The sequence below is a fragment of the Pristis pectinata genome, chromosome 3 (genome assembly GCF_009764475.1).
Source record: "Pristis pectinata isolate sPriPec2 chromosome 3, sPriPec2.1.pri, whole genome shotgun sequence".
Taxonomy (NCBI): domain Eukaryota; kingdom Metazoa; phylum Chordata; class Chondrichthyes; order Rhinopristiformes; family Pristidae; genus Pristis; species Pristis pectinata.
The window spans coordinates 77,960,619-77,980,818 of NC_067407.1; positions in this window are offsets into that span (position 1 = coordinate 77,960,619).

Below are 20,200 nucleotides of genomic sequence, written 5' to 3' on the forward strand. Positions count from 1 at the left end.
GACAGAAGAAAAATTAAAACTATCGCACTGGCATCGCCTGAGCAGATGGGAACCCAGTGCAAGGGAGCAGTCTCCCTCTCAGAGGAAATGAACTTACTCCACTTCTATCAGATTCTTTCAGTGTGAAAGTAACCACATCAAAGGAGGATGAACAACGAACTTAACCTCTGCCATTGAGCTGCTATTTGTTTATTGGTCGTTAATCAATGGCCTTCAATGGTATTGTAGTTTTACACCCAATAACTGCAGGGCATTCCAATGTAATACTTGGACAATAGAGAAAATGTCAAAAAATTCATAGCAAATTATGTCTCCCCTTTTCTTAGTGCCTTTCCTGTCCCGACACACCACAAATGGAGGGAGGTGAATGATGTCCTTATGGAAATAAAAGGCCCAGGAGGTGGTAAAACATGAACGTAAATCCTGGCCGTGGGCTGCACTAATAGGAGAAACTCAGACGAAGATGGTACCCATTGGAAAGTATAATACTTAGGCTGTACAGTGTAACTGTGAAATGAGGCTCAGATTGTCCATTCCAGTGATGATGGGGTGATTGCCAAGCCACCATATAAAATCCCCAAGTCACCATTGCATGGGTGGGGTAATGAAATAAATGCAGATGAAAGGTACTTATCGTGGAGAGGGTGGCTTCACCAATTTGCCCTTGAGTATCTCCTATCGTTGATTGCATTGGTAGAGCCACAGAGGACATTGCTTCTCAATCCTCATTGTTTTGGAATGATTTGATGAGTGAAATAGAAAACAAAATAACAAAAAAAGAAATGACATAAGCTTTGAAAGCAATGTGTGGTGGGAGTGGAGGTTAAATGTTGACAGAGGTTTTGCGATTGAATGCACACAGCACTCAGACTGACAAATGGGATGGATTGCGTTTCTCAGGGTAGTCTGTTTTATGATACGTGCTATCCGACAGTAAAGCACAGACTGGAAATGGATTGCACGGAGGGTACGATGATTGCACAGGGTAACACAGAGGACAAACATTATAAACAAAGGGTAGAATGTATTGGGGTGGGGGTTACACAGAGGGCAAGGCAGCTGCATTGTGTCGTGCTGGAGAATCATATCGCTGTGGTGTATCATGTAGTAGGTATGTATTTGAAAGTTTTTAAGATGGTTAAAGATTTGGTAAAGTATAAAAGAGAAACCATTTCCTCTGGTAAGAGGTCCAGAAATGAAGAGGGCAACGGTTTGCAAATTAGTACCAGGTCTCCAGAGGTGTGGTCAGAAAATCTTTACTTCACACTGAGGCTAGTGGAAACCTGGAACTCCTCTTCTTCAAGCAACTGCTGATGCTGGGCCTATTGAACACTTAACAGCAGAGCTCAATGGATTCTTGTTAGGCATGGGTGTTTCTCTTCTTCTTAGGCAGTCTCCCTGCATCCACTCCAGTTGTGGGTTCTGAGATAGCTGAAGAGGCCAATGTGGGATCACGAGCTCTGCCAAAGGTGGCGAAGGAGATGCTGGACAGGGCTGGTGCAGCGTGGGATAAGTGTTGAGAGATGGTGCACTCCTTCTGCATTTTCATTCAGTGGAAATGGCAGAAGGAGTGCATGGTCCTGGTGAAGAAGACTCATGGGCGTCAATGCAACCCAAAATGCTTGTTCTCCATCTTGAATGGTCATGGGGCCATGACTTCCTACAAGTCAGCAAGGATGTTACATTTTTTCAAGGAGAACATTCTTGAAATGCTCTTCTGTCCAACTTGGTAAGGTCGTTGCCATGACAGCTTGGAAATTAGGTGCCTGTTTCCAGAGTGCAGCGCTAGCATGTGATGCTGCCGTGCCTGCCCATCAGAGCTAGTTGTTGCAATTGGTGTTTAAGTGCTGGGGGATGGTTGGCCTGGGAAAGGACACTGATATTGATTTGCTAGTCATGCCAGTGGAATTTGAAGGATGTTGGGGAGACAATATTGATGGTACCTCTCAAATGCCTGAGAGGCCTGCTGCAGGTAGCTTGTGTCTCAGAGGCATTCAGGACAGCAAGGATTACTGTAATCTGGTAGACCATGAACTTTGTGCTAGGTCTGAGGTCTTGACCTTCAAACAGTCTTTTCCTGATACGGCGAAGGCCGAGGTGGTGAAATTGAATGTGATGTGAATTCCATCATTGATGTTTGCCTTTGCTGAGAGGTGGCTCCCAAGATATGGGAAGCGGTCCTTTTTTTTCCAGGGTCTTGTGGACCTTTATTGTCAATGTCCACATCATCCAAATGAATTTAAAAAGGCAAGGCAGAGTGCATGGGATTTGTGGTGTGTAATTCTCTGGGTAATGGATGGGTTCTCAGGTTTTTATGCTGTGGGTAATGTGTGGTGCTGCTCTGATGCACAGTGCGTAATGCATTGGTGTTGGGTATAGAATGCAGTGGATAATGCTAGGGTACTGGGAGATTTAATACAGTGGGAGATGGATCATTGCTGAGGAATGCAATCCAGTGGCTACAACACTCACAAAGTGCTGGAGAAACTTGGCAGGCCAGGCAGCATCTATGGGGAGAAATAAGCGGTTGAGTGATGAAGGGTCTTGACCTGAAACGTCGACTGTTTATTTCTCCCCATAGATGCTGCCTGACCTGCTGAGTTTCTCCAGCGTTTTGTGTGTGTTGCTCCAGATCCCAGCATCTGCAGAATCTCTTGTGCAATCCAGTGGCTAGTGGATTTGTTTAAAACAACTTCAGTGTTCAGATGCTATGCAAAAGGATTTATACATTTTTAAATAGGTGTGTTCTCCAGTCTGGCACCAGTCTTACCTCCTGAATATTTTGGTTAGACCAGTTAACGTTCTGTTTACTTCATTGTATGGAATGCACAGAGTTCCTAATGGGCATGAACCCTGATCTAATCCTCAAAGCTTCAAAGTTCAACAGTGATCCCATTTCACAAACCGACCTAAAAGGAAACAGCAAGAAAATTAGGAGGCAGACTTTGCTGATGGTCTTTTTTGGAAGACATTTCTATTAATAAGATTTACAACTGTAATCCACTTTTAGGTTCCGTTATGGAGTGAATATTTGTCTGATTAATGATAAATTGCATATATTCTAAAATTTTTGGTAAAGTGTTTTGTTTTGACAAAAAATGATACTTACATTACTATGTACTGTTCTAGACCAATGTTACCTGTTAATGTTTTGTTCAGAGCCATTATCCTAAGATTGTCTCATCCTTTGGGGTATTTTCAGTGGATGGAGAGAAGGATGGACGATAGGTCAGCGTGAGATTTTCCTAACAGCATCAACTCCTAACTTTCCTGTTGTGGCTATTGCAGCAGCATTTTTATGTATCCATGCTGTTAAAACAGTATTAATGCCCATTCCTATAAGAAAGTAAGCTGTGGGGGGTTTCCTTAAACAGCTGCAGCCTTTGTGGTGAGGGTACTGTTATGGTGCTGATTGCTAGGGAGATATAAGAATCTGACCCAGCAATGACAACATGTGTTAGAATTAGAAAGGTGTGGGCCTTGTGAGAAGAGCTTAAAGATGATGGTATTCCTAATGGCTAGAGAGAAAAGCAGAAGTAAAGCTGCTGCATGCCAGGCTGATGTTCCACAGGTAGAAATACATAAATTAAAAATGCAGAACATATGGGGAGTATACTAACTGAAGCTGAGAGTGAGGGACGTGTGGTGATTAATATCAAAGTTACTGCTACAGATTGAGTAAATATCAATGAAAGACATTAAAGAGGTTTAATATGCAATTATGTCTACTGTTTTTCCATGGAGCTGAAGAGAAAGAGATGGCGCAGACATGATGGTCTGAATGATCTGCTTATGTATGGTTAAACAGTCATTGACTCCACATTTGGTTGATCCTTAAAACAGACTGTGGAGCGGTGTTAGAGGAGAGAGATATTCCTCAGATCATAACGGCACAAGGAGATGTAATGAGAAAGCATATCCTTCAAGGCAAGCTGAGGCCTTTTCATTGTAACTGAATGAATCCAGTATCATTGAATATAAATCTGACTGGCTTGAATGATGAGTTTATTTGATTGAAAATGTTCTAGCAGAATATAAAGAATTGAAATCTCAAGTTTTTTTATCTCGGTATAGTTTTGTACATTTGTGTCAACTTTTCCCAACCATTCATTATCAACTAGAACACAGCTACCATTACATCCAAACAAAACACAGTATGTTTAGTAAGCCATATTCATTTCAAAATATTGTATGACTGGAAATATGCCTCAGGATGAACATTCTTAAAAGTAGGAAGTATAAATTATTCTGTGGCAAATAAAGCTAAAATCTGTGGAACTGGTGCAGTTTTAGACCAATAGTCTTGGTTCTGTTATGTTCTCAAAAAGCACTTTTGCTGTATAGATATATAAAATTTTATATGTAATCTATTTTCCTTTCACAAGTATTGAAAAGTATTAGATATTAATGTGTAATTCAGAATAAAGTTTCAATTTTCAGTATGCGTGTTTTGCTTTTTCATTGTATGTGTTTTATATTTGGATGAGTTATAGCGATTGGCTGTGGAGTACCATTGATAGTAATCATATTGGAAGGAGAATGGAAACTGAAACAAAATTAGAATTATAGAGCAAAGATGAATGCCATTCAGCCCATCATGACCATCTGGTTAGTCTACACTTCACTGCTCTTTTCCATAGAACCATAGAACAATACAGCACAATACAGGCCCTTCGGTCCACCTTGTTGTGCCGACCTTTCCCATAGATGTGATTTTCTTTTCCTTTTCATGTATTCAATTCCCTCTTGCAAGTTACTATTAAACTTCCTTCTACTGTCCTTTCAACCAGTGTATTACAATTCATAACAATTCACTGTGTGAAGAAAAGTTATCCTCATTTCTCCTTGCTTGTCCATTATTCTAAATCTGTGTCCTCTGGTTACTGATTCTCCTGTCAGTGTAAAAATAATTATATCAAAACTCATTTAATTTTGAACACCTCTAGTAAATTTCCCATTACCTTCCCTGTTCTAAGTGACATAATCCCAGTTTCTCTAACCTCCCCACCCTGGTACCATTTTGGTAAATCTTGCAGGGTTATAAGGAATCCCACTCATCTGTTCATTTAAATCTCAGAAGCCAAAGTAAACCAGATGGAGCTGGTTTAGCTTCTCCAGTGTAGACTTTATGTGAACCCAGTCGTGATGTTACCAAAAAACACTATATTGGAACTCAAATAAGGGATCTACCGACATCTGGCACAGAAGAAAGGTGACACAGAAGACACTTGAGAGGAAGTTAATTGTATCTCAGTTTATCTTTGCTCCTATGTTAATGTTACAGTTAATTTCTAATGTGGTGCAAATTATCATCATTTGTATTCCCCAGATAAAGCCTTCTCCTTGTAATGGTATAGTTATGCTTATCATCTACTTGTGGACTCAATTTGCTGTCAATTTCAATAAATATCTTTTAATTTATCACCAGCTCATAGGCCTTCAGGTTATGCTAAATATGATTCATAGCAGGAGGAAGAGAAATGAAGGAAAACAAAATAGAGTATGAGTTATTTAATTACAGTGATCACCTCACCCAAGAAATAAAAACAGCAGGTCATTTGCTTTCTGCACTCTGAGACGAATCATCATGTGGACCACTTTCACTGACAATCACACCACCACCTTCTTCCTTGATACTGATGGAAAGAAAGGGGTAAAGAGGGAAGCAAAATTGAATATTAAAAGAAAGGGTGTGACCTGCTGCAGAAGTGCAATGTAATACTCAGCATTATAGATCAAAGAGGGTTTCTGAATTGATTCAAACTTTAGGCTGGCTCTTCAAGAAAAAAAAAGTGTGGATCACTAAAAAACATCTCAGCACAAAAAGAGGGGAAAATCAAAGTCTGAATGGCAGATAACTATTCAGTGATCCTTGCTGAAAATTGTATGTTTGTCTACGTGTGTGTGCAGGGCATTGGTGTCTGATGGTGTATGCACATGATATCTTTGAGTTTGCATATGTGTGTGAGTATGTTTATGCATATATATGTTGAGGTCTGCATGCACATCATTGTAAGTCTGATGTGCCTACACATGTTTGTAGACATCTCTTACTCAATAATAACCCTAGGGAAATTGAGGCAAGACTCATGACTGCCTTAGTGATCCAGAGAAACAGGGTACTGCATGATAACTTGCAAGTTTGAAAATGTTACGTTGTACACCCAGGTCAAAGTCATTAAAGTAAAAAGCAGTAATCCTGGCACAGAACTCTGAGGAACACCATAAGAAAATAAGAAATAGGAGCAGGAGTAGGCCATCTGGCCCGTCGAGCCTGCTCCGCCATTCAATAAGGTTATGGCTGATCTGGTCATAGACCCAGCTCCACCTACCTGCCTTTTCCCCATAACCCTTAATTCTCCTACTGTGCAAAAATCTATCTAACTGTGTCTTAAATATATTTAATGAGGTAGCCTCTACTGCTTCGCTAGGCAGAGAATTCCATAGATTCACTACTCTCTGGGAAAAGCAGTTTCTCCTTATCTCCATACTAAATCTATTTCCATGAATCTTGAGGCTGTGTCCCCTGGTCCTAATCTCACCTACTAGTGGAAATGACCTTCCCGCCTCTATCTTATCTACCCCTTCCATAATTGTATATATTTCTATAAGATCCCCTCTCATTCTTCTGAATTCCAGCGAGTATAGTCCCAGGGGACTCAGCCTCTCCTCAGAGGCTAACCCCCTCATCTCTGGAATCAACCTGGTGAATCTCCTCTGCACTGCCTCCAAAGCCAGTATATCCTTCCTCAAGTAAGGAGACCAGAACTGCACGCAGTACTCCAGGTGTGGCCTCACCAGTACCCTGTACAGTTGCAGCATAACCTCCCTGCTCTTAAATTCAATCCCTCTAGCAATGAAGGCCAACATTCTATTTGCCTTCTTGATAACCTGTTGCACCTGCAAACCAACCTTTTGAGATTCATGCACAAGCACTCCCAAGTCCCTCTGCACAACAGCATGCTGCAATCTTTCACTATTTAAATGATAATCTGATCTTCTATTTTCTCTTCCAAAGTGGATGACTTCGCATTTACCAACATTGTACTCCATCTGCCAGACCCTTGCCCACTCACTTAACCTATCTATATCGCTCTGCAGACTCTCTGCATCGTTTGCACAATTTGCTTTTCCACTCAATTTAGTATCATCAGAAAACTTAGATATACTACACTCGGTCCCCTCTTCCAAACTGTTAATATATATCACGAACAGTTGCGGGCCCAGCACCGACCCCAAGGCACCCCACTCACCACAGTTTGCAAACCAGAGAAATACCCATTTATCCCAACTCTCTGCCTTCTATTGGTTAACCAATCCTCTATCCATGCTAATACATTACCCCCAATTTCATGCATCCTTATCTTATGGATAAGTCTTTTATGCGGCACCTTATCAAATGCTTTCTCAAAATCCAAGCATACAACATCCCTCTGTTCCCCTCTATCCACTGCACTCATTATATCCTCAAAGAACTCCAGTAAGTTTGTCAAACAGGACCTGCCCTTCCTGAAAACATGCTGTGTCTGCCTGATGGAACCACTTCTATCCAGATATCCCAGATATCTCACTATTTCTTCTGTAATGATAGCTTCAAGCATTTTCCTGACTACAGATGTTAAGCTTACTGGCCTATAGTTATCTGCCTTTTTCCTACATACTTTTTAAAATAATGGTGTGATATTTGTTGGTTTTACATCGAACTATTAAACCCTCCATTTTGTATGAAAAAAATCAATCATACTGTGATCACTCTTTCCAGGAGGATCCCTAACTACAAGATCATTAATTTTACCTGTCTCATTGCACAGGACCACATCCAAGATAGCATTTTCCCTTGTAGATTCATTAACATGCTGTTCAAGAAAGCTATCATGGATTAATTCTATGAAGTCCTCCTCAAGACTGCCTCGACCAACTTGATTCGCCCAATCTATGTGGAAGTTAAAGTCCCTCATGACAACTGCCATTCCATTCTTACATGCATCAGATATTTCTTGGCTTATTGCCTGTGCCACTGTAATGTTATTATTCGGTGGCCTATAGACAACTCCCACCAGTGATTTTTTTCCCTTTACTATTTCTAATCTCTACCTAGAACATTCTGCTCCTTAGATCTTATATCATCTCTCACTATCGCCCTGATCTCATACTTAATTAAGAGCGCTACACCACCTCCCTTACCTTCCTGCCGATCCTTCTGTATTACCTGATACCCTTGGAGATTTAAATCCCAATCATCTCCATCCTGCAACCATGTTTCTGCAATGGGCACTAAATCATACCCCTTTGTACTGATTTGTGCCACAAGTTCATGACCTTGTTTTGAATACTACGGGCATTCAGATAAAGTGCCCTTACACTTATTGTCCTTTTAGAATCTAGTAACCTTTGTATCCTTTGCATTTGACTTTTCTGTACTCCACTCTTACTTTTTTTTAACTTTTGCTTTGGTTTCTGCATTGCTTCCCTCTGTCTCTCTGCATGAATTCCCATCCCCCTGTCATATTAGTTTAAACACTGCCATCATTCTCCAGTCTGAAAAACAACCACTTCCCACTGTTACGGACTCAGTGAAAGTCCCTTTAAGATAGAGAGTGTGTGTGTAAGTGTGTGTGGGGCGTGCTTACGTCAATAGAAGATAAAGGACGTAATGACGTTGTTGAAGAGGTTAGAAGAAGAAGAAGGAGAGAGAGAGAGAAGGGAGAGAGACACCAGCCTGCTTGTTTTCTCTATCGATGGATGAGAAACAATAACTGTGTTTGCCACTGAAATCCATGTATGGAAGTTGGAAGTAATCCGGTGGAGTTCACTTTGTTGCTGACCTGTAGAAGGAAACAGGTATTTGTATGTGGACGACCACGGTTCGGATGCTTTTCGGGGTGAGGAAGTCACTACCGAGTAAACACTGAAGTGTCGTTTGGGTTCCATCGTGGAACATTTGGATTTCGTATGTACTCTCTCTATGTTTTTCTACATCTACATCTTATCTTCAGACAACAGTGGTTGTTGAAGAAGCCCTTGCTCATGTTTCACCTTATGGCTTGCGGAACTGAACTTTAAGAACCATTCAGGAACTGGGAGTTTTGGACTTTGTCACACACACACACGACGAGTTTAGTTTTGGGGTTAACGTTCGAGGTTTAACATTCTTGAATTCTAACATACTAACATTTTTACTTTTATTTTACGTATTATCATAAGTAGTGATTAATAAAATAGTTTTTAACACTAAATCATGCTCAGTGTGTTTCTTTTGTTGCTGGTTCGTGACAAAATTGGGGGCTCGTCCGGGATCGTTCCCAAGGTTAACGAGATTCGTCCGGGATCCAATCCAAAGATTAACGAGTGTTGTCTGGGATCGTTCCCCAGATTGACAAGATTTGTTCGGGGTTCAATCCAAAGATTTTTGAGGGAGGTCTGATAAATTCTTTTTAATTGGCTTGTGTGTGTGGAAACCAGCAGCAATGGATATTAAGGCATTTTTGGAGTCACCAACCCAAAAGGGATTGGAGGTGGCGAAAAAGGATGATTTGATAAAGATAAAGATTTGACAAGGCTAAACCTTACAGAAGTAAAGCAGTCTATGAGAAAGGCAGATATTCAGAGACTGATAGCTGGCCATTATGTGGAAAAGAAGGTGTTTGAGAAGGAAGTGTTAAAACAGTTTCCTGGCAGTGAAATAGCAATTTCTGAGGCACAGGTGCAGCTGGCAAAGATAGAGGCTGAACGAGAGCAAAATAAATTAGAAGCTGAACGAGAACAAAAGAGATTAGAGGCCGAACAAGAGGAAAAGAGATTAGAGGCTGAACGAGAACAGACCCAGTTAAAGATAGAGGCCGAACAAAAGAAATTAGAGACTGAACAAAAGCTAACTCAGATGAAGATAGAGGCTGATCTAGCAATGAAGCAGATGGAATTGAAGAGGATGGAGCTGGATAGTGAGGAGAAGGAGAAACAGAGGCAGCATGAGTTACAAATGAAGCGTAGGAGTTCGGAATCTGATTCTGATGATGGTTTTTCAGCCAGCAGGGAGGTTCGATTAGTCCCTCCGTTTGAAGAAGATCAGGTTGATCAGTATTTCCAACATTTTGAAAAGGTTGCTGTGAGTTCAAACTGGCCAAGGAAAGGATGGGCTCTTATGGTACAGAGTGTGATTAAAGGTAAAGCTCAAAAAGCTTATTCTGCTTTGTCTGTTGAGGATGCAGCTGATTATACCAAGGTAAAACAAGCTATTTTGAAGGCCTATGAATTGGTCCCTGAGGCTTATAGACAAAAATTCAGAGACTTGAGGAAATCTGCAGATCAGACTTATATGGAATTTGCCAATGGAAAGAGAATATGTTTTGAATGATGGTGCCTGGCTAAAAATGTAGATGGGGATTATGACAAATTGACAGAATTGATACTAGTGGAAGACTTTAAAAGATGTGTTCCAGCTGAATTAACAACATATTTAAATGAAAAGGCAGTGGAAACTTTACAAGAAACTGCTAGGTTGGCAGATGATTATGCTTTAACCCATAAATCCAAATGGGGACAACCTAAAACCTTTCAAAGGAGTTACAAAGACAATCCAGGTAAACCGGAGATTAAATTGGGAGGTAATCAAAAAGGAAAAGATGAAAAGAAGCCAGGGCTGGAGAAACCTGTTGAGCGTACTTGTTATTACTGTAGGAAACCTGGCCACGTGATATCTAATTGTGCCCTTTTGAAGAAAAAGAAGGAAGCTGGGCCCAATGCTTGCTTTCAGGCAATTAAAAATCAAAAAGGTTTAGGAGATGCTGTTAAAGATCAGTCCTTGCAAGAGGGAAAAGCGGAAAAGTTGGAGGAGGTGAGAAAAGAATTCCGTTCGTATGTATCAGAGGGTTTTGTTTCACTGAATGATGAGTCACCCCAGGTGCCAGTGAAAATTCTTAGAGATACTGGGGCTAGTCAATCTCTCTTGCTGGACAGTGTTTTAAATTTTGGTGAAGAAAGTGACACTGGTGAAGTAAATCTAGTACGAGGCGTTACAGGTGAGACCATGTCTGTCCCTTTTCACAGGGTGATTTTAAAGTCAAAGTTTGTAGAAGGACCAGTCAAGATAGGGATAAGACCTAGTTTGCCAGTGGAAGGAGTTTCTTTGTTATTGGGAAATGACCTTGCAGATGGAGAAATTGTTCCTGTGGTACGGTTAACAACCAAACCAAGGATTGATGAGTCTGAGAATGATCCAGATGTTTACCCATCATGTGCGGTGACTCGAGCTAAAGCTAGAGAATTAGCCAAGACAGACAGTCCGGTGCAGTCTGATGTAGTTCCTTGTGACAGTCCTAAACAGGAAGAAAATTATGATGCCTTATCTGAGACTTTTCTGTCTTCACTGGAGGATCAACATCCTTATAGTGAGCCTGAATTTAAAGATTTGTCTTTGTCGAGGAAGGATTTTATGGTGGAACAGACAAAGGACCCTGAGTTGACAGAATTGAAAGAAAAAGCACTCTCATGTGAGGAGATTGAAAAAGTGCCAACTGGATACTATGTCAAAAATGGAGTGTTAATGAGGAAATGGAGACCTCCTCATGTTCCTGTTAATGAGGAATGGGAAGTTATTCATCAGGTTGTTGTTCCAAAAGTTTATAGGGATGAGATTTTAAACCTGGCCCACAGTATGCCTTTGGGTGGTCATTTTGGTGTGAATAAAACTGTAGGGAAGATCTTGAAACAATTCTATTGGCCTGGTTTGAGAAAAGATGTGGTGATGTTTTGTCGAACCTGTCACACATGTCAGATGGTAGGTAAACCAAATCAAAAACCCCCTGTGGCTCCATTGAAACCAATTCCTGCTTTTGGTGAACCCTTTTCGAAGGTGATTGTGGACTGTGTTGGCCCCTTACCAAAGTCTAAGACTGGAAATCAGTATTTGTTAACCATCATGTGTGCCACTTCTAGATTTCCAGAGGCAATACCCCTTAGAAATATTAAGGCCAAGACGGTGTCAAAGGCTCTTGTAAATTTTTTTACCTTGTTTGGTTTGCCAAAAGAAATCCAATCTGATCAAGGTAGTAATTTTATGTCAAAAATTTTTCAACAAATAGTCTATGAGCTGGGAGCAAAGCAGATTGTATAATCTGCATATCACCCAGAATCTCAAGGAGCTCTGCAGAGATTTCATTCTACTCTCAAAAATATGCTGAAGACTTATTGCTTTGAAAACACAAAGGATTGGGACGAAGGTATCCATTTACTTTTGTTTGCCGTTAGAGAATCAATCCAGGAGTCAATAGGATTTAGTCCGTTTGAGCTTGTATTTGGACATAGGGTGAGAGGACCTTTGGAGTTGTTAAGAGAGCAATGGGTTAATGAGGAAGTTCACTTGAGTCTGTTGGACTATGTCCAAAAATTTAAAACTCGGTTGGAGAGAGTCTGCCAGCTAGCGAGAGAGAATTTGAAAATAAGCCAGATAAGAATGAAGACATATTTTGATAGACGTGCTCGGCCTAGGACATTTGCAGTGGGGCAAAAGGTGTTGGTATTTTTCCCTAGCCAAAATAATCCCTTGCAATCTCGTTTTTCTGGACCCTATGTTATTGAATCTCGAGTGACTGATCTAACATATATAATCAAAACACCAGATAGACGCAAGAAAACACAACTCTGTCATGTAAACATGCTAAAACCTTATTATGAGAGGGATTCAGTTGTGGCCTTGGTGGATGATGTAAAGGTTGTTTCTAGAATGCCTGATGTTGATGTTGAGGAAGGCCAATTTAGACCAAATATTGTTCCATCGAAACTAAAAAACCAAAATATCATGGAGAACCTTGAAATGAAGTTGGACCATTTACAAGTTTCACAAAAACAACAGATGAGAGAATTAATTTTAAAATTTAAAAATCTGTTCCCAGATGTTCCAAACAGAACATCGATAATTACCCATGATGTTGATGTTGGGGATGCAAAACCAATCAAGCAACACCCATATCGAATGAATGTGGAAAAAAGTAAACTTGTTGATCAGGAAATCAAATACATGTTGGAAAATGATATTATTAGACATTCTACTTCAAATTGGAGTTCGCCCTGTGTTATTGTACCTAAACCTGATGGAACTGTTAGATTTTGCACAGATTACAGGAAAGTGAATGCTGTAACAAAGTCAGATGCTTACCCTATTCCTAGGGTGGATGATTGCATAGACAGAGTGGGAAAGGCAAAATTTCTTACAAAGATTGACCTATTAAAAGGGTACTGGTGTGTTCCATTAACAGATAGAGGAAGGGAGATTTCAGCCTTTGTAACCCCTTCTGGATTGTATGAATACAATGTTTTGCCATTTGGAATGAAAAATGCTCCGGCAACATTTCAAAGAATGATTAATTCAGCGATTCATGGGTTAAAACATACAGATGCCTACATTGACGACTTAGTGACTGGGAATGATACTTGGGAAGATCACATCTCTGCGTGAGAAAGGTTGTTTGAAAGACTTTCCAAGGCTAACCCTACAGTTAACTTGGCTAAAAGTGAATTTGGCCATGCCACTGTGACGTATCTTGGTTATGTTGTAGGTCAAGGCAAGCAAGCTCCTGTTCAGGCAAAAGTTCAAGCAATATCTGAGTTCCCTATTCCCACAGGTACGAGGACTGTTAGAAGATTTTTGGGAATGGTTGGATATTACCGAAAATTTTGTAAAAATTTTGCTGATATTGCTCTTCCCCTAACTAATCTTCTGAAGAAGGGAGTAAAGTTTGTTTGGACAGATTCTTGTCAAGAAGCATTTGAGAAACTGAAAGCCATTTTATGCTACCATCCGGTGCTCAAAACACCTGACTTTGAAAAGCCATTTTCATTAGCAGTAGATGCCAGTGATGAAGCTGCAGGAGCTGTGTTGTTGCAGAAGGGTGACCTTGATGATATTGACCATCCTGTAGCTTACTTTTCAAAGAAATTTAATGAGCATCAAAAGAATTATTCCACCATAGAGAAAGAATTACTGTCGCTTGTTTTAGCCTTGCAACATTTCAGTGTATATGTTTGCACCGCTCAAAAACCATTGACTGTGTATACAGATCATAACCCATTGGTGTTTCTGAGCCGAGTCAAAAACAAGAACAGAAGGCTGTTAAACTGGAGTTTAATTTTGCAAGAGTTTGATCTCAGGATAACTCACATTAAAGGCAAAGATAATGTGATTGCTGATTGTCTTTCTCGATGTTAAATGGGAAACATGTATCTGTACTAATCTGATAGTCTGTAGTTGTGTAGCATGATAATTATTAACATTACTAACTGTATGCGTGGTTAAAATTTTTCTTGGGAAAATTTTTTTTTAGGTGGGAGGTGTTACGGACTCAGTGAAAGTCCCTTTAAGATAGAGAGTGTGTGTGTATGTGTGTGTGGGGCGTGCTTACGTCAATAGAAGATAAAGGACGTAATGACGTTGTTGAAGAGGTTAGAAGAAGAAGGAGAGAGAGAGAGAAGGGAGAGAGACACCAGCCTGCTTGTTTTCTCTATCGATGGATGAGAAACAATAACTGTGTTTGCCACTGAAATCCATGTATGGAAGTTGGAAGTAATCCGGTGGAGTTCACTTTGTTGCTGACCTGTAGAAGGAAACAGGTATTTGTATGTGGACGACCACGGTTCGGATGCTTTTCGGGGTGAGGAAGTCACTACCGAGTAAACACTGAAGTGTCGTTTGGGTTCCATCGTGGAACATTTGGATTTCGTATGTACTCTCTCTATGTTTTTCTACATCTACATCTTATCTTCAGACAACGGTGGTTGTTGAAGAAGCCCTTGCTCATGTTTCACCTTATGGCTTGCGGAACTGAACTTTAAGAACCATTCAGGAACTGGGAGTTTTGGACTTTGTCACACACACACACGACGAGTTTAGTTTTGGGGTTAACGTTCGAGGTTTAACATTCTTGAATTCTAACATACTAACATTTTTACTTTTATTTTACGTATTATCATAAGTAGTGATTAATAAAATAGTTTTTAACACTAAATCATGCTCAGTGTGTTTCTTTTGTTGCTGGTTCGTGACACCACCATTCTCTGCTTCTGGCCTTAAAGCTAATTTCTTATCCACGTTGATACTGACTCTTCAGTTCTATTGGCCTTAATTTTGCTAACTTTTGTATGTGACTTTATCAATTGTCTTCTGAACATCCATTCAGATGATTTCACTCTTCATCAACTCCCTTTGTTATCTTTGTATTAAGAAATTTCAATCAGGCCAGTCAAACACGATTTACCGTGCTGGTATGCTAATCAATACCAGCTCTTCTCGTCAACTCAACTTCTCCAAGCTCTTCTCTGATTGTTGTTACTAATAATTTCCCCGGAACTGAGATTAAGCTGATTGGCCTATATCTGCTGGGCATGTCCTTACACTCCTTTCTGAACATTTGCCATTTTCCAGTGCTTTGGCAACAACCCTGTGACTAGGGAGTATTAGAAGTCTGCAAGTCCTTTTAAATTCTCCATTTCCACCTCCTTCAACAACATTAGTTGCATTCCTTCTACACCAGGTGATTTGTTTACTCTAAGCATAGGCAGTCTATCTAGCACCTCTTCCTTATCATTTTCATTCTATACACTCTCTCTATTACCTGTTTCTACTGAGATTTTGTCAGCATCTCTTCCTGATATATAATATGCAGTTAGTATTCCAAATACTCCCTCTTACTCCGTACATGAATCATCTTCTTCATTCCTACTCAGCCCCACCCTTCCTATTACCCACCTGGGTTCAAATCCCGCTCTATAGACTTGAGCACAGAGTGCGACATTGTTGGAAGAGCTGTCTTTCAGTTGAGATGTTAAATTGCTTGAGCTCTCTGGTGAAAGGATCCAAAGGCAGTATTTTGTTAAGCTAAACAGCAGGGAAATTCTCCCCAGTATCCTGAGCAATATTTATTCAAGAAATTCACCGTGCAATTTGTGGGAGCTTCCTGTGCTCAAATTGCTTGCTGCTGTCACAAACCAGCAACAAAAGAAACACACTGAGCATGATTCAGTGTTAAAAACTATTTTATTAATCACTACTTATGATAATACGTAAAATAAAAGTAAAAATGTTAGTATGTTAGAATTCAAGAATGTTAAACCTCGAACGTTAACCCCAAAACTAAACTCTTCGTGTGTGTGTGTGTGACAAAGTCCAAAACTCCCAGTTCCTGAATGGTTCTTAAAGTTCAGTTCCGCAAGCCATAAGGTGAAACGTGAGCAAGGGCTTCTTCAACAACCACCGTTGTCTGAAGATAAGATGTAGATGTAGAAAAACATAGAGAGAGTACATACGAAATCCAAATGTTCCACGATGGAACCCAAACGACACGTCAGTGTTTACTCGGTAGTGACTTCCTCACCCCGAAAAGCATCCGAACCGTGGTCGTCCACATACAAATACCTGTTTCTTTCTACAGGTCAGCAACAAAGTGAACTCCACCGGATTACTTCCAACTTCCATACATGGATTTCAGTGGCAAACACAGTTATTGTTTCTCATCCATCGATAGAGAAAACAAGCAGGCTGGTGTCTCTCTCCCTTCTCTCTCTCTCTTCTTCTTCTTCTGACCTCTTCAACAACGTCATTACGTCCTTTATCTTCTATTGACGTAAGCACGCCCCACACACACATACACACACTCTCTATCTTAAAGGGACTTTCACTGAGTCCGTAACACCTCCCACCTAAAAAAAAATTTTCCCAAGAAAATTTTAACCGCGCATACAGTTAGTAATGTTAATAATTATCATTCTACACAACTACAGACTATCAGATTAGTACAGATACATGTTTCCCATTTAACATCGGGAAAGACAATCAGCAATCACATTATCTTTGCCTTTAATGTGAGTTATCATGAGATCAAACTCTTGCAAAATTAAACTCCAGTTTAACAGCCTTCTGTTCTTGTTTTTGACTCGGCTCAGAAACACCAATGGGTTATGATCTGTATACACAGTCAATGGTTTCTGAGCGGTGCAAACATATACACTGAAATGTTGCAAGGCTAAAACAAGCGACAGTAATTCTTTCTCTATGGTGGAATAATTCTTTTGATGCTCATTAAATTTCTTTGAAAAGTAAGCTACAGGATGGTCAATATCATCAAGGTCACCCTTCTGCAACAACACAGCTCCTGCAGCTTCATCACTGGCATCTACTGCTAATGAAAATGGCTTTTCAAAGTCAGGTGTTCTGAGCACAGGATGGTAGCATAAAATGGCTTTCAGCTTCTTAAATGCTTCTTGACAAGAATCTGTCCAAACAAACTTTACTCCCTTCTTCAGAAGATTAGTTAGGGGAAGAGCAATATCAGCAAAACTTTTACAAAATTTTTGATAATATCCAACCATTCCCAAAAATCTTCTAACAGTCCTCGTACCTGTGGGAATAGGGAACTCAGATATTGCTTGAACTTTGCCTGAACAGGAGCTTGCTTGCCTTGACCTACAACATAACCAAGATACGTCACAGTGGCATGGCCAAATTCACTTTTAGCCAAGTTAACTGTAAGGTTAGCCTTGGAAAGTCTTTCAAACAACCTTTCTAACGCAGAGGTGTGATCTTCCCAAGTATCATTCCCAGTCACTAAGTCGTCAATGTAGGCATCTGTATGTTTTAACCCATGAATCACTGAATTAATCATTCTTTGAAATGTTGCCGGAGCATTTTTCATTCCAAATGGCAAAACATTGTATTCATACAATCCAGAAGGGGTTACGAAGGCTGAAATCTCCCGTCCTCTATCTGTTAATGGAACACACCAGTACCCTTTTAATAGGTCAATCTTTGTAAGAAATTTTGCCTTTCCCACTCTGTCTATGCAATCATCCACCCTAGGAATAGGGTAAGCATCTGACTTTGTTACAGCATTCACTTTCCTGTAATCTGTGCAAAATCTAACAGTTCCATCAGGTTTAGGTACAATAACACAGGGCGAACTCCAATTTGAAGTAGAAAGTCTAATAATATCATTTTCCAACATGTATTTGATTTCCTGATCAACAAGTTTACTTTTTTCCACATTCATTCGATATGGGTGTTGTTTGATTGGTTTTGCATCCCCAACATCAACATCATGGGTAATTACCGATGTTCTGTTTGGAACATCTGGGAACAGATTTTTAAATTTTAAAATTAATTCTCTCATCTGTTGTTTTTGTGAAACTTGTAAATGGTCCAACTTCGTTTCAAGGTTCTCCATGATATTTTGGTTTTTTAGTTTCGATGGAACAATATTTGGTCTAAATTGGCCTTCCTCAACATCAACATCAGGCATTCTAGAAACAACCTTTACACCATCCACCAAGGCCACCACTGAATCCCTCTCATAATAAGGTTTTAGCATGTTTACGTGACAGAGTTGTGTTTTCTTGCGTCTATCTGGTGTTTTGATTATATATGTTAGATCAGTCACTCGAGATTCAATAACATAGGGTCCAGAAAAACGAGCTTGCAAGGGATTATTTTGGCTAGGGAAAAATACCAACACCTTTTGCCCCATTGCGAATGTCCTAGGCCGAGCACGTCTATCAAAATATGTCTTCATTCTTATCTGGCTTGTTTTCAGATTCTCTCTCGCTAGCTGGCAGACTCTCTCCAACTGAGTTTTAAATTTTTGGACATAGTCCAACAGACTCAAGTGAACTTCCTCATTAACCCATTGCTCTCTTAACAACTCCAAAGGTCCTCTCACCCTATGTCCAAACACAAGCTCAAACGGACTAAATCCGATTGACTCCTGGATCGATTCTCTAACGGCAAACAAAAGTAAATGGATACCTTCGTCCCAATCCTTGGTGTTTTCAAAGCAATAAGTCTTCAGCATATTTTTGAGAGTAGAATGAAATCTCTCCAGAGCTCCTTGAGATTCTGGGTGATATGCAGATATGCTTTGCTCCCAGCTCATAGACTATTTGTTGAAAAATTTTTGACATAAAATTACTACCTTGATCAGATTGGATTTCTTTTGGCAAACCAAACAAGGTAAAAAATTTTACAAGAGCCTTTGACACCGTCTTGGCCTTAATATTTCTAAGGGGTATTGCCTCTGGAAATCTAGAAGTGGCACACATGATGGTTAACAAATACTGATTTCCAGTCTTAGACTTTGGTAAGGGGCCAACACAGTCCACAATCACCTTCGAAAAGGGTTCACCAAAAGCAGGAATTGGTTTCAAAGGAGCCACAGGGGGTTTTTGATTTGGTTTACCTACCATCTGACATGTGTGGCAGGTTCGACAAAACATCACCACATCTTTTCTCAAACCAGGCCAATAGAATTGTTTCAAGATCTTCCCTACAGTTTTATTCACACCAAAATGACCACCCAAAGGCATACTATGGGCCAGGTTTAAAATCTCATCCCTATAAACTTTTGGAACAACAACCTGATGAATAACTTCCCACTCCTCAGTAACAGGAACATGAGGAGGTCTCCATTTCCTCATTAACACTCCATTTTTGACATAGTATCCAGTTGGCACCTTTTCAATCTCCTCACATGAGAGTGCTTTTTCTTTCAATTCTGTCAACTCAGGGTCCTTTGTCTGTTCCACCATAAAATCCTTCCTCGACAAAGACAAATCTTTAAATTCAGGCTCACTGTAAGGATGTTGATCCTCCAGTGAAGACAGAAAAGTCTCAGATAAGGCATCATAATTTTCTTCCTGTTTAGGACTGTCACAAGGAACTACATCAGACTGCACCGGACTGTCTGTCTTGGCTAATTCTTTAGCTCTAGCTCGAGTCACCGCACATGATGGGTAAACATCTGAATCATCCTCAGACTCATCAATCCTTGGTTTGGTTGTTAACCGTACCACAGGATCACTTTCTCCATTTGCAAGGTCATTTCCCAATAACAAAGAAACTCCTTCCACTGGCAAACTAGGTCTTATCCCTATCTCGACTGGTCCTTCTACGAACTTTGACTTTAAAATCACCCTGTGAAAAGGGACAGACATGGTCTCACCTGTAACGCCTCGTACTAGATTTACTTCACCAGTGTCACTTTCTTCACCAAAATTTAAAACACTGTCCAGCAAGAGAGATTGACTAGCCCCAGTATCTCTAAGAATTTTCACTGGCACCTGGGGTGACTCATCATTCAGTGAAACAAAACCCTCTGATACATACGAACGGAATTCTTTTCTCACCTCCTCCAACTTTTCCGCTTTTCCCTCTTGCAAGGAC